General features: G+C 37.2%; 1 pseudogene; it reads left to right on the top strand.

The window, feature by feature from the left end:
• The first annotated feature begins 11,055 nt into the window (after positions 1-11,055).
• On the top strand, positions 11,056-13,872 carry LOC112681456 (annotated as a pseudogene).

Below are 13,872 nucleotides of genomic sequence, written 5' to 3'. Positions count from 1 at the left end.
AAAAATCGCCCCGACGCACTCAGAGCCAGTGGCGGAGTCGCAACATACATCAAAAAACAATATTAACAGCAAGGAAATATATGTCAACTCAAATTTGGAAGTAATAGCAGTTCAGGTCATCCTCAAGACAACACTAACTATATGTAATATTTATATCCCCGACAGCACCCCTCTTTCTCTCCTTGATCTAAATTCAATAATAACACAACTCCCCAAACCTTTCTTAATCCTGGGCGACTTCAACAGCAGAAACTTCTTATGGGGATCATCGCACACTGACAGCCGTGGGAAAACGATAGAAAAATTATTAGAAAATCCTTCACTAATACTATTAAATAATGGCGACCCAACAAGACACAACTCAACAAACAATTCTTTATCAGCCATAGATCTAACAATATCCAGCACCAACTTTGCCCCTGAATTAGACTGGAAAGTACTAACTGAATATAATGGAAGCGACCATTGGCCTATCCACCTTAACATTTTCAACCAATCTACACACGATGAACCAATTAAGCGATGGAAGCTTACTAAAGCTAACTGGAATCTCTTCACTGAGTTGGTTGATCACCACTTAGAAAATCAAGACTGGGCCAAAAAGAATGCTGATGAATTAGAAATAGACCAAAATAAAATTGACTCCATAGTGACTTCCCTCACCGAAATTATTGTAAACACGGCAAATATATCTATAGGAAAGTCTTCCCGTTCTAAAGCCACCAAAACAGCACCATGGTGGAACCCCGAATGCAAAGAAGCTATTAAAAATTACAAAAAAAAATTAAATCGTTTTAAAAAAACTAAATCTTTGTCAGACCACATAGCACTTAAAAAAGCTAGGGCAGAATCAAGGTTTATTACCAAAAATAGCAAATGCGTAACCTGGAAAACATTCGTCTCCACAATCAACCAACGAACCTCAGCTACCACTATGTGGAACAAAATTAAAACATTTAAAGGAAACAAATTCAACTCGATACCCAATATCATGAAATACAAAGATGAATTCATCAAAACTAGCCCGGACATCGCCCAAGCCTTCGCCGACCTATTTCAGACAAACAATAGTAATCAAAACCATACGGAATCCTTCCTAAGACACAAAAACGAAGTCGAGAACTCTTCTGTCACAGACAGCCTACCTCAGCACAGTGAAGACTCATATAACTCCACTATCAGTATGGATGAACTCAACCAGGCACTCCTGAAGTGCAAAAGCAAAAGCCCAGGCCCTGACGACATCCCTTACATATTCCTTCATCATCTGTCCTCCTTCGCCCAACAAAAACTTCTTCTAGTCTACAACACAATATGGGAATACGGTTTTTTTCCCAACCAATGGCGCAAAGCAATTATTATCCCAATACCCAAACCAGATAAAGACAAATTTCACGCAGAAAACTACCGTCCCATCTCTCTAATAAGCACACTTTGCAAAGTACTCGAAAAAATAATTAACTCAAGACTTATATGACACTTAGAAGTCTCCAAAAAATTCAATAAAGAACAATGTGGATTCCGGAAAAATCACTCCACACTCAATACTTTATCCAATATTCACTCCCACATATGTAACGCAGCCAAAGTAAACCAACACACAATCCTAGTAGCGCTTGACTTAACAAAAGCATATGATATGGTTTGGAGACAAAGAGTTATACGTTATCCTACGTGAATGGAACATTTCAGGAAACATGATTACATTCATCACTAACTTCTTACAGGACAGATCATTCCAAACAAAAATTGGTGAAACACTATCAACCACCCATACCACTGAAAATGGAGTCCCCCAGGGCTCAGTCATAAGTGTCACCCTGTTCTTAATCGCAATAAATAATATATTTGACAATCTCCTTCCCCCTATAAAGTATACCATCTTTGCGGATGATTGTAACATTTTTTGTAGTGGCGTAAACATAAAAACAACAGTCGAACTCATCCAGCAAGCTCTAGATAAACTCCTCAAGTGGTCAACCACAACAGGTTTTAATTTCTCACCATCCAAAACCCAAAGTATCATCTTCCACAAAAAACGTAATGAAAACTTATTCCACATCAAATTAAATAACACCATTATATCATATACAGATAAAATAAAAATACTAGGTATGACTTTCGATCACAAATTAAATTGGAACCCACACCTAAAAAACCTCAAAATAAATGCAAACAACAACATGAAAATTATGAAAACCTTATCTCACCACTCCTGGGGCTCTGAAAAAAATAGCCTCATTACTATATATAAAGCAATTATACTAGCAAAAATGGAATACGGTGCAATCATCTATAATACGGCCAGAAACAAAATTCTTAATATACTAAATCCTATACACAATCAAGGCATTAGACTAGCCACAGGTGCCTTCCGCACAAGCCCAACTGCAAGTATTATGTGTAACGCTGGAGAACTCCCACTTGAATTTAGAAGGATTAAAGAAACACTAAAATTTGTAACTAAATTCTCAAATAACAAAACTCAAGTCCCAACCAGAAGACCTCTGAATATACATAACAGTCCAAACATACCTCGCACTATCGACGACATGTATAAGGCCATAGCAGATATAATGAAATTCAAACCAACTTTGTTTAACAAAATTATCTTCCCGTCTTCCCCTCCGTGGATGTGGAATATTAAGCTCAATACCCAACTACTCGAACTCAACAAAAAAATCTCCTCAACCTCAACTATAAGAAATAACTTTTCAGAAATAATTGAAGAAAAATACCCTCACCACATAAAAATCTTTACGGACGCCTTAAAATCCCCCAATGGAACCGGATTCGCATTCATAGAAAATAACAAAACTTCAATGTTCAAATCTCCTCATGAAACGAGCATTTTTTCCGCTGAAAGTCAAGCCATCCAAAATGCAATCTCACACGCGACGACCTTAGTGTCCGAAGAAATACTTATAATCAGTGACTCTCTTAGTGCACTCCTAGCCCTCAAAAATCCTCACCCCAAAAATGAAATAATTCAATCCATCCAAGAAAAGTTATCAAACTCAACAAAAAAAATCGAATTTCTATGGGTTCCCTCCCACACTGGCATAAGTGGCAACGAACTAGCTGACAAGGCAGCCAACGAAGCAATAGCATCACCCAGCTCGGTATTAATAAACAAAATAACATTTCAAGACGCACTCATAAAAATAAATAATCTAACTAAAAGTCACTGGCAAGACTCGTGGGAGAAGATTTCAAACACAAATAAACTAAAAGAAATTAAAACATCAATCGACCCATGGAAAACTCCCCCATCCTCATCCAGGCACGAAGAAGTAGTTATCACAAGAACTCGGATTGGACACTCCCGCCTAACACACCTGCACCTCATAACAAAAGAAGACAGCCCGACCTGCGAACTCTGTGACAAAGCGCTGACAATCAAACACATCACACTAGAATGCCCCAAGTTCACCAACTCCAGACAAATTCTCGGAAACCCATCAACAATGCAACAAGCACTTGGCGAAAATAACTCCAAAAACATATACAATTTTTTCAAAAACATAGGCTTAGCAAAATTAATTTAGAAAAATAATTGTACATAAATATTATATTCTACAAACTCCCTCTATTGTTAAACATAATGTGTCCCCATAGTTTTAAGATCAATATTTTATTACTACTATTTTGTAATTATTACAGGCTAATAACCTCAGGAGTTGAAGCCTTATTTAAATAAATAAAAAAAAAAAAAAATCTCAATAATGATTTTCAATAAATCTCAATAATATTTTTCAATAGTTTCAATAATAATTTTATTACAACTCATATGTAATATTAAAATAGGTTAACCTGGTATGATGTAATGTGTACGTACACGGTCTTGATTTGTTATATTTTATAATTATAATCGTATGCTTACGCCAAGATGACTCGTGGAGTTGTCATTTTAAAGGATGTAAGTGAGTGTTGATTGATGTTGAGTGTTGATTGAAGTTGAGTGTTGATTCCGCAAAGAAAAGTGATCAATTTTTCTTTAATGAAATTGACTCAAAATTCCAATGAACGATGTTCGAAATGCCGACTGCGCCACTGTTATGTTCGAAGTACCGACTGCGCCACTGTTACGTGGTACCCAATAAAAACAGGTACCTATCGTATTGATGTTGATGGATCAGGGTAAATTGATTCAATGATTAATTTAAACACTTGTAAACACTTTAATAAATACAGATACAAATACAGACACAGATATAAATTATAAATTTGCGCGCTAACAATATCGAAAACGAAACTCAGAAGGGCTTGGTCTGATAGCTGGACACGTCTGCCGTTGGTGGTGAAACGGAGCCTTTATATACTCTGTTTGATTCTGTTTTAATTGTGTTGTTTTCGACACGTGGCTGTCCTTGGTCTTGATCTTCATATCCAAATGATGTTTCATCACGTGGTTGCCCTTGGCCTTGATTGTCTTATTCGAATGATGATGTTGTTTGCGGTTGTTTGTAATTCGCGCGTGGCACTCATTAAAGTTTATGTGTGCAATAGGTACGTTTTTCCTTATATGACTTAGGAATATGCGTATTATTATTTCTTAGTAATATATGCATATTACACACTCAACTCACGGTCGAATAACCCCACCAACTTCAGGAAACCCCGACACCCCTGGGAGGTTATCAGTATAGATTTAATGGGACCCTATCCTCGCACGAGTAAAGGAAAATCCTATATCTTGGTAGCCACCGACTGCTTCAGTAGATGGACCGAGGCATACCCGCTCGGAACAGCCACTACTAAAAACATTACCGAAACGCTCGAACGAGAATTTTTCTCACGTTTCGGCTACCCCCGCGTGTGTCTCAGTGACAACGGCCCCCAGTTCGTGTCAAACGACATGCTTAGCGCGATTGAACGATGGGGGGCGGAAGGTTGGACCACCCCAACCTATCACCCAAGAGCCAACCCGGTCGAGCGCCGCAATCAGGACTTAAAGAAAGGACTACGCGCGGCACTCACCAACGGCAAACACACCACCTAGGACACGAAGTTAGCCCCCATTTTATTTGCTATTCGAAATCGGCGCAATGTACAGACAGGATATCCACCATCGGTGTTAGTACTCGGACGCGAATGCAAAAGACCCGGGGATTGGACCCTACAATCTGATTCACACACGCAGGTCGAACCAATAAACAGGGATAGACTTAAGCGGGAGGTAGAAATCACAGGCAGACACAACCAGGACATAGTGGCCGAGAAATGCAAATTCTCGGAGGGAGATATGGTACTATATAAGGCCCACCACTTGTCCAAGGCGCACAAGGGATTCGCACCGAAATGGTGGGGCCTCGTAAAGCTGGAAAAGCGAGTTGGTAAAGGAGTTTTCCTAACCGATCAGCTACCGCCGAGAAAGATCCACGTGTCCTGCCTAAAACGCGCACATAATTAATTAATTACACGATTACGCGTTTTTCAGCACCACCTCCAGCCACCATCAGCAAACAACATGGACACCACCAAGGTTGTGGAGATGTTAGAATAGGTTAGGGAGGCGGTCACGTCTTAGGGATCGTCGGTAAGCTGCCGCACAGTGGACGACATCAACAAGGCGGGGGTAGACCAACTGCGGGCTGAGCCGCTCCTTTGGGCAGCCTACTGCCGGGGGTGGGCCTACCGGACCGCCGACCTGGTAAAGACACTTGGCTCCTCGGCGGCGAGGTCACCGGGTACACCATCAACGGTGAAGCCACCACGCCCGTCGACATACCAGCGGATACCAACCTCCAAAGCAACGGGTTCGAGGCGCGTGAGGGCGGCTACCGGCACAGTGACGGCCACCCTTACTACACCGGCTACCACCACCAAGGCACCTCCACCACGGCAACCCACCCACCCCGCATCGACAAAACGGGACATCACTTGGGTGAGGCCGGCTCCGGGGCGTCCATTAGTCCCGAGGATGCCACCATCAGAAGGTCCGAGTCAGCAGTACCGGCTGACGAAGGCGACTCCCTCGGCTGGGTCGGCCACCGAACCGAAAGACCGGGAGTCGGTGCAGGTGTCAGCACCGGTGCCAGGTGGTTCCGCCCAGGAACACCGGCCGGAGCGAGACACCAACCCGGAGGAGGCGATGGAGGTCGATGACCGAATCCTCGATGAACCCGGGTCACCACTCCCAACCTTCCCGGACATCGAGGAAGGCCCGCCCGTGTTCTCCACACCGCTCACATCCCCCAGGGCGGACTAGACACTACGGCTGGATACGACCCGTCTACCATAGACTGGACATCGTCTCCACGCCTCGGCGTCGTCCCCACCACGACTGGGGGACACCACAACACAGTGGTCAAAAAATTAAAAAAAAGGGAAAAAATGTTGAAAATGATTATTGGAATTAACTATTTTTAAAAGTTGATTTGTATTCTATATGAGCATGAACATTTAATCTAATAGCTATTAGTTTAATAGAACCACTTTTAGTGAAGATAATACATCGCTTAATGTTTGCGATAACAAGATATAGTATTTTTCGTACACTCACAAAACTCTAAGTACTCATTTCTTCCCGACATTTGTTCGAAGATATTTAATATTTAATCGACGTATTTGGTACCAGTGGAAAGCTTATAAGGTAAGGAAAATAAATTTACTAAAATTTATATTTTTATTTACCTAGAACATATTATTTTAATTAGTTAAATTATATTTAAAATACGTTTTTATTGTACATAAAAATCTAAAATAGTCGTAGTTTTTAAAAAAAAGTAGCGTGAAGTAGTGTGAGAGCGTAGGTTAAGTATAATTCTATAATTTGTCCTAAATAAGATTTCATAATTTCCAGCTGCCCGTATTTGCCCAATTTTTTATAAATAATTTTTGTTTAGAATTTGTTGAATGAAATGGAGTCAAAATTAACACACCGAGATTTATACTTCAAAATATTAGATTTAAAATCTAACAAAAATTATAAAGTTGAGGCCCTCTATGATTTTGTTCTATGTAAAGTAGATTATGTGAATGAGCAATCTGAAAATTATCAAAGTGATTTGAAAAAAAAATTGCATATTTTTATGAACGAATTTGATAAACGATCGTAGAAATGCAATAGAATAAAAAATCGGTTTGACACCATTTTTGAAACGTGGCTAAACAAAAAATTTATTTTTTCTGAAGTTTCAAAAAGTTTACCAATGTCCCATGTAGGACGACCAAAGGTGCTTTTTTCTAAAGCGTGTGACAAGACAAAAAGGCATAAAACCCAGACATTGCGTACGTCGAACTCAACAGAAGAACTTGTTTATGCGGCACAGTTAAGTTTAAAAGAAACCGGAAATGTCGATGCTGCTAAATTATTAAAAGAAGCGACGTCTACTACTCCTACTCGTGCTTTGAACATTCAAAGGGCGTATACTGAATTTCAAAATGTTAAACCAGTTCAAATGTATTCTGAAGAAGATGCATTGGCATTAATTATAGATGCTAAACTCACCAAATCACAGTACACATTAATACGATTACAGGCAAAACAGAGAAATGCAAATATATATCCTGCATACAATAAAATACTCGAAGCGAAGTCCCAATGTTATCCCAAAAAAGACCAAGTATTAATTACAGAAATATCTGCGGAAGCAACTCTGCAATCGTTATTGAACCATACTGTACAACGAATATTTCAGTCTATTGAAAATTTATCAGCATACGAATTTAAAAATAATACAGTTGTTTTGCTTAGTAAGTGGGGATTGGACGGGTCATCAGGGCTGGCCCAATATAAACAAAAATTTAATGATGTCCAGAGTGCGAGTGATAGCAATATTTTTTTGACGTCTTTCGTTCCAATTCAAATTATTATGTATTCAGGTGAATCAAAAGAGGCATTAAAAGAATTTATTTGGAAAAATCTAAGAACATCTTCAACCAAATACTGCCGACCAATTCATATACAATTTCAAAAAGAAACGACCGAATTGATACAAAACGAAGTATCTAATATATCGAATCAAATTCAAAACTTGGTATCTTCAATAGTTAATTTGGGAAATGACGATTTTGTATCAGTAAAACATGAGCTTGTGTTAACTATGATCGATGGAAAAGTATGTAATGCTATATCAGATAATAAGTCGGCACAAAAATGTTATATATGTGGTGCAGGGCCAAAAGATATGAACAATTTAAATACGATAAAACAACGTCCAATTGATCCATCAACACTTTCATTTGGTTTATCATCCTTGCATGCTTGGATAAGGTTTTTTTGAATGCCTCATTCATGTTGCGTATCGATTAGGTTTTAAAAAATGGCAAGCACGGGGAGATGACCAAGAAATGTTAAAGAAAAAGAAAAAGGAAATACAAACTAAGTTTAGACAAGAATTGGGTCTGTTGATTGATCAACCTCATCCTGGAGGAAGTGGCACGACTAATGATGGTAACACGGCCAGACGATTTTTTTCTAATCTAGACGTATCATCTTCTATAAACGGTGTTGATAAAAATATCATAGTACGATTCAAAGTTATACTTGAAGTTATATCATCAGGTGAAAAAATTAAAGGTAATATAAAACAAAATAATGTCATTTAAAATAGTATCTTAGGTATTCTACTAGCTTAATAAAATAATTAATAAATAGGTAATGAATGCATAACCATTTAAAAAATATTAGTTTTCTTTATATTATTTTAGGAGTTGAATTCAATAATTATGCATTTGAGACAGCTCAATTATTCATTACTGTAAATATCCATGGTTTTATCTACCAGCATCCATTCACAAAATTTTGATTCACGGAACACAAATTGTTGAAAATGCCATTTTGCCAATCGGTTTATTATCAGAAGAAGCACAGGAAGCTAGGAATAAGGATATGAAGAGGTTTAGGGAAAATAACACAAGAAAAATATCCAGAAAACATACAATGGAAGATTTATTTAATAACTTGCTCATTTCATCAGATCCACTTATTTCGAGTAGAAGAAAAATTAGCAATAAAAAATCAACCACATTATGCGATGAAGCAAAACTGCTTGTATGTATTGTAGGAGAAAATAAAGAGGATTTTTACATTAATGAGGAAAATAGTGAAGACGAATTTATGGAGTACGAATAATTAAATTGAAAACAACTAGCATATTGTGAACATTTGTATATTAAAATGTAGATTAATATATAAAAAACTAATTCGTGATTAATTTACTGTAAATAACAATGAAATAAAATATTAAATACTTTTTATTATTTGCTTAAATCAAAATATAATAAAAATCACCATGAAAATATTTTTTTCCAACTTTTTTTTTTTATGGACCACTGTGCACAATGGAGGTTCAGTTAGTCGGCGACCCGACCCAATAAGTCCGGACATCGCCGACGGACGAACCACCATAACAGTCACGGGGAAATAGCGTACCGAACTGGAGCAGTACCGCGACTGGTGGTTTGGCGGGGGAGTATGACGCGGACCCGTGCGGCAGCCGTTATCGAAACGGCAGTCGCCGACCGTGTCCTTATCTCTCTCATCAACCACCACTCCGCGGCACGCAACGCCGCAGCGACCCCCGTCCACCCATCCATCACCGGACAGGGGACGCGAGCGGTCGCTACGACGTCCGACAGGTACCACCATATAACCGGGCTGTTTTTCCGAGATCGTGTACCGAGACACTACTCACACGTTCCCGACCTTATTGTATTTTTTTTTATTTGCACTTGTGACATCTTTGTGCTGTGTACGTTTTTCTCATTATTATTATTATTATTTCTCTTTTTTTATTTAGCCTGTGTGTTAAATATACATACATATTGTGCCACAACAAACCGAGGTCGTTTCTGTTTTTTTTTCCTTTTTAATAAACTTTCGGTTCACCGCACCGCGACCGTGCACACACACACCATCACCTGTGTGCCGCGTCACAGTATTTGGCGGTAGTGTACTACACATACCTTGAGAAGTAGGACTATTATCATTAACTCCGTCTTCGTTGGTTATGCTTTCTTCTATATCAGAACAAGATGACTTCGTAGTAGGCGTCTTATTAATAGACTCACTTTTCAACCAACGGTCCATGTTTAAAACAAAAACAAACGTATGTACAGAAAAAAATAGTTTACGAAAATACGTGTTAACGCGTAAAATGTCGATCACACACTGAAAGTAAATGCTTAACTGGTTTGTTATAATAATAATTCCGAAAATATACGAGTGATACAATTAAATTTAATGAACGTCGGAAATTCGAAAAAGTCGTGCGTGTAAATGTTATCTGAATTTATTCGGCCTATGCCATTTATTTTAATCTTAATCTTAAAAAAAAAATGTATTTAATATATCGATAGTACTAAGTAATTTCATACGTAAAACAATTTTTTTTTAACTACAATAAATTGTAAATATTTTTTTTCACTCTCGAGCCGCGGTGCCCCTGAAATCAGCTCGCGGTGCACAGGTTGAGAACCGCTGTTGTAGAGGGAGTATGACCGGCGGCTGACCAAAACTGGTGGCCGCCGAGTCATCATCTCATTTTGAGTAAACTATAAAAGAATATGATTATGAGATTAAATATAAACCGGGAGTACAATATTCAAATGTAGATTAAGATTCGGCATTAAGCCGAATGTATAAAATTTCAGAAATTACAGATGACAATTATTTCAAATTTATTAATAAATTGAAAAACACAGTTAATTATAAATAGAAAAGTAAATGAAACAATAGGAGACTTAATGAACGTACCAGTGGAGCAGCGATACTCAACCTGCGGCCCTCCAACGATTTATATGTAGCCCGAACAAAACTCATTGAATTTATAAAAAAATATAAATTTCAAAACTAATATTATTATAAATATAAAATATAACAAAACAATCAAAGTGTGTGCGATAAAGATGATTATTTTTTTGGTATTTTTTCTATTTATAACGATTTTGATGTATTTTATCTTATCGCTAAACTGGCCGTAGCTCGAAGGTAGGTACGCATTATGATTATATGAACGGTTAGTCACGTTGTAGATAGCGTTGGTGTAAGGCACATTTATTTATTAAATATCAATCGTAATTTTATTTTTTTATACTTGATGTGATATTATGGCAGGCGTATCTTCGAAAAAACGAAAAATATCTGAAGAAAATAGACTGTTTCAGGACAATTGGGAAGAAGAATATTTTGTCGTACAAAATAAAGAGGGTTCAACTACTTGTTTAAACTATCGAGAAACTGTTATTGTACGATTGAAAATTCCGTGCCTGGTAATTTCATGGAAGATTATCAATTCGAGTGAAGGCAGAATCAAGTAACCAGTATATGAAATGAGATAGAAAGAAAATAAAAAAAATAGGAATACTATAGATAAACAAATAGGATCATTATGGTTTGGTGGTACGTAAGTGGACTGTATTGATAATTAAGACAAAAAAAAAACATATTAAAAACTTACAAATAACGAGAGCAGGGGGGTCCTTAAATCTAACAATTTGTTAATACAATTCCTCTAAAATACAAGTTTCGTAATAACAAAAAGGAATCATATATATGTAGGTATATAAAAACAAATAATAATAATAATAATAATATCACCGACGTCGACTACAGCCAGCTTGTCATTATTTAGTGATTCATAAGAAGACGATGGCGACGGGTGGCGCACTCGTGACGCACTAACCGGCAATCGGCGACGGAGCCTTGGACGTCGGTGCCGGCGAAGGCGTACACACGACGGACGCAAAACGTACGGCGACGAAACCGCGGACGTCGGTACCGGCGAAGGCGCACACACGACGGACGCAAAACGTACGGTGACGAAACCGCGGACGTCGGTGCCAGCGAGGGCGCACACACGACGGACGCAAAACGTACGGCGATGGAGCCGCGGACGTCGGTGCCGGCGAAGGCGCACACACGACGGACGCAAAAGGTACGGTGACGAAACCGCGAACACAGAAGAAAAAAAAAGAACGTGCGTACGGCGAAGTTTTGGTGTGTAGTTTTTTTGATGGCTGCGCTAACGACATAACCAAAAAAAAATACAGTTTGATATCGCGCGGCGTTATCAGCATGCGATTGGAAAAGGTGGGCTAATGACCACGATAGGTGCATTACATCTACACCGCCTTTTCTTCTCGACTCTGATAACCTTTTCCGTACCCGACAGTTATACTTAAAAAAAATATAATATTTTTTGTCATTACAATACAAAACACAAATCATTTAATAGTACTTACAGTCTCGGATCTTTGATGAGAAAAAAAAAATTAACTTTTTTCAAGAATTCATTACAACAACAACAATGTGTTATTTCAGTGGCAGTATCTCAAGATGCAGCTGTCACAACTGCATCATACGAAATTTGTTACATACTCGGTAAGCATATGAAACCATTTACTGACGCCGAAATTGTGAAGGAATGTCTTATAAGTGCTTCCTCCTTACTATTTGATAAATTTAGCAATAAAAATCAAATAATATCGGAAATTAAAAAAATGCAGCTTTCTGATTCTACCTGTATTAGACGTATAGAAAATATTGCAAAATATATTTATAACCACATCATCGAAGATTTAAAAAATTGTAAATTTTTAGCTTAGCTTTTGATTCTAGCACTGATATTTCAGCCACATCACAATGTTCTATTTTTGTTAGATACTGTACTGAACAGAATTCTATAAATGAAGATTTTTTGAAATTCATTCCAATGAAAAATAAAACTAGAGGCGTCGATTATCTTGATGTGATAACTAATTTTCTTGACGACAATGATATTGATATTAAAAAATTGGTTTGTGTGTGCACCGATGAATGTCCATCGATGACCGCATGTGAAAAGGGATTTATATCTCTGATGAAAAAAAATATAATTTAACAAATATCATGTCATTTCATTGTATTATTCACCAAGAAAACATAGCAGCATGCGTCTCTATTTCAGAAGTAGATTTAGTGATGAAAAACGTAATAAAAATAGTTAATTATATTCGAGCAAATGATCTCAATTACAGAAAATTTAAAAGTCTTTTAGAAGAAATGAACAGTAATTATACTGACGTTCTTTTATATACTTCGGTGCGTTGGCTAAGTAGAGGAAAAGTACTTGAAAGGTTTTTTACTTTACAATTAGAAATTACTGCAATTTTACAACAAAATGATAAGTTTAATAAATTTGATGGACTTGAAAACAATAATTGGTGGTGCCTATTAGCTTATACGTGTGATATCACAGAAAAACTTAATGAGCTCAACCGCGGTTTACAGGGTGAAAATAAAATTATTTCGCAGATAGCGAATAAAGTTTTTGCTTTTGAAGAGAAACTGGATATCTATAACAAGAAAATACAGAACAAAGTGTTACATAATTTCCCAACCCTTACAAAAGCTAAACAAGATGATATTATAATTTTTGAAACAAATAATATAATAATTTTAAATCATTTAGATGCCTTATCCAATGAATTTAAAAGAAGATTTCAGGATTTAAGAGCTGTAAAGAATTGTTTTTTACTTATAGAAAATCATTGGCACTTAGAAGTAACGAGTATAACACAATTAGCTGTATTGATTGTATCTGATTATTCAAAAGTGTTTGATGAATTTATTGAATTAGAAAATGATACAAATTTCGAGGCCATTTTCAAAGAGAAGAGAGAACAAAAAAATACATAGAATTTTGGAATTTAGTGCCAGAAAAATACAAAACCCTACAAAAATGTGCCTACTTTTTGATGACAATGTTCACATCAACATATCTATGTGAAACTTCATACTCAAAAATGAAATATGCAAAGAATGTGTACAGAAATCGGCTTACTGATTCACATATTGACGACTTGTTAAGAGTAGCATGCAGCAACTACAAACCAGATGTATCCAAAATAGTGAAAAAACTATTTCAATATCAAAATTCACACTAA

This window comes from Sipha flava, unplaced genomic scaffold, assembly GCF_003268045.1.
Source record: "Sipha flava isolate LNK unplaced genomic scaffold, YSA_version1 19141_pilon_pilon, whole genome shotgun sequence".
NCBI classification, from domain to species: domain Eukaryota; kingdom Metazoa; phylum Arthropoda; class Insecta; order Hemiptera; family Aphididae; genus Sipha; species Sipha flava.
The sequence above is the reverse complement of the archived record's forward strand: the minus strand, read 5'-3'. Positions and strand labels throughout refer to the sequence as shown.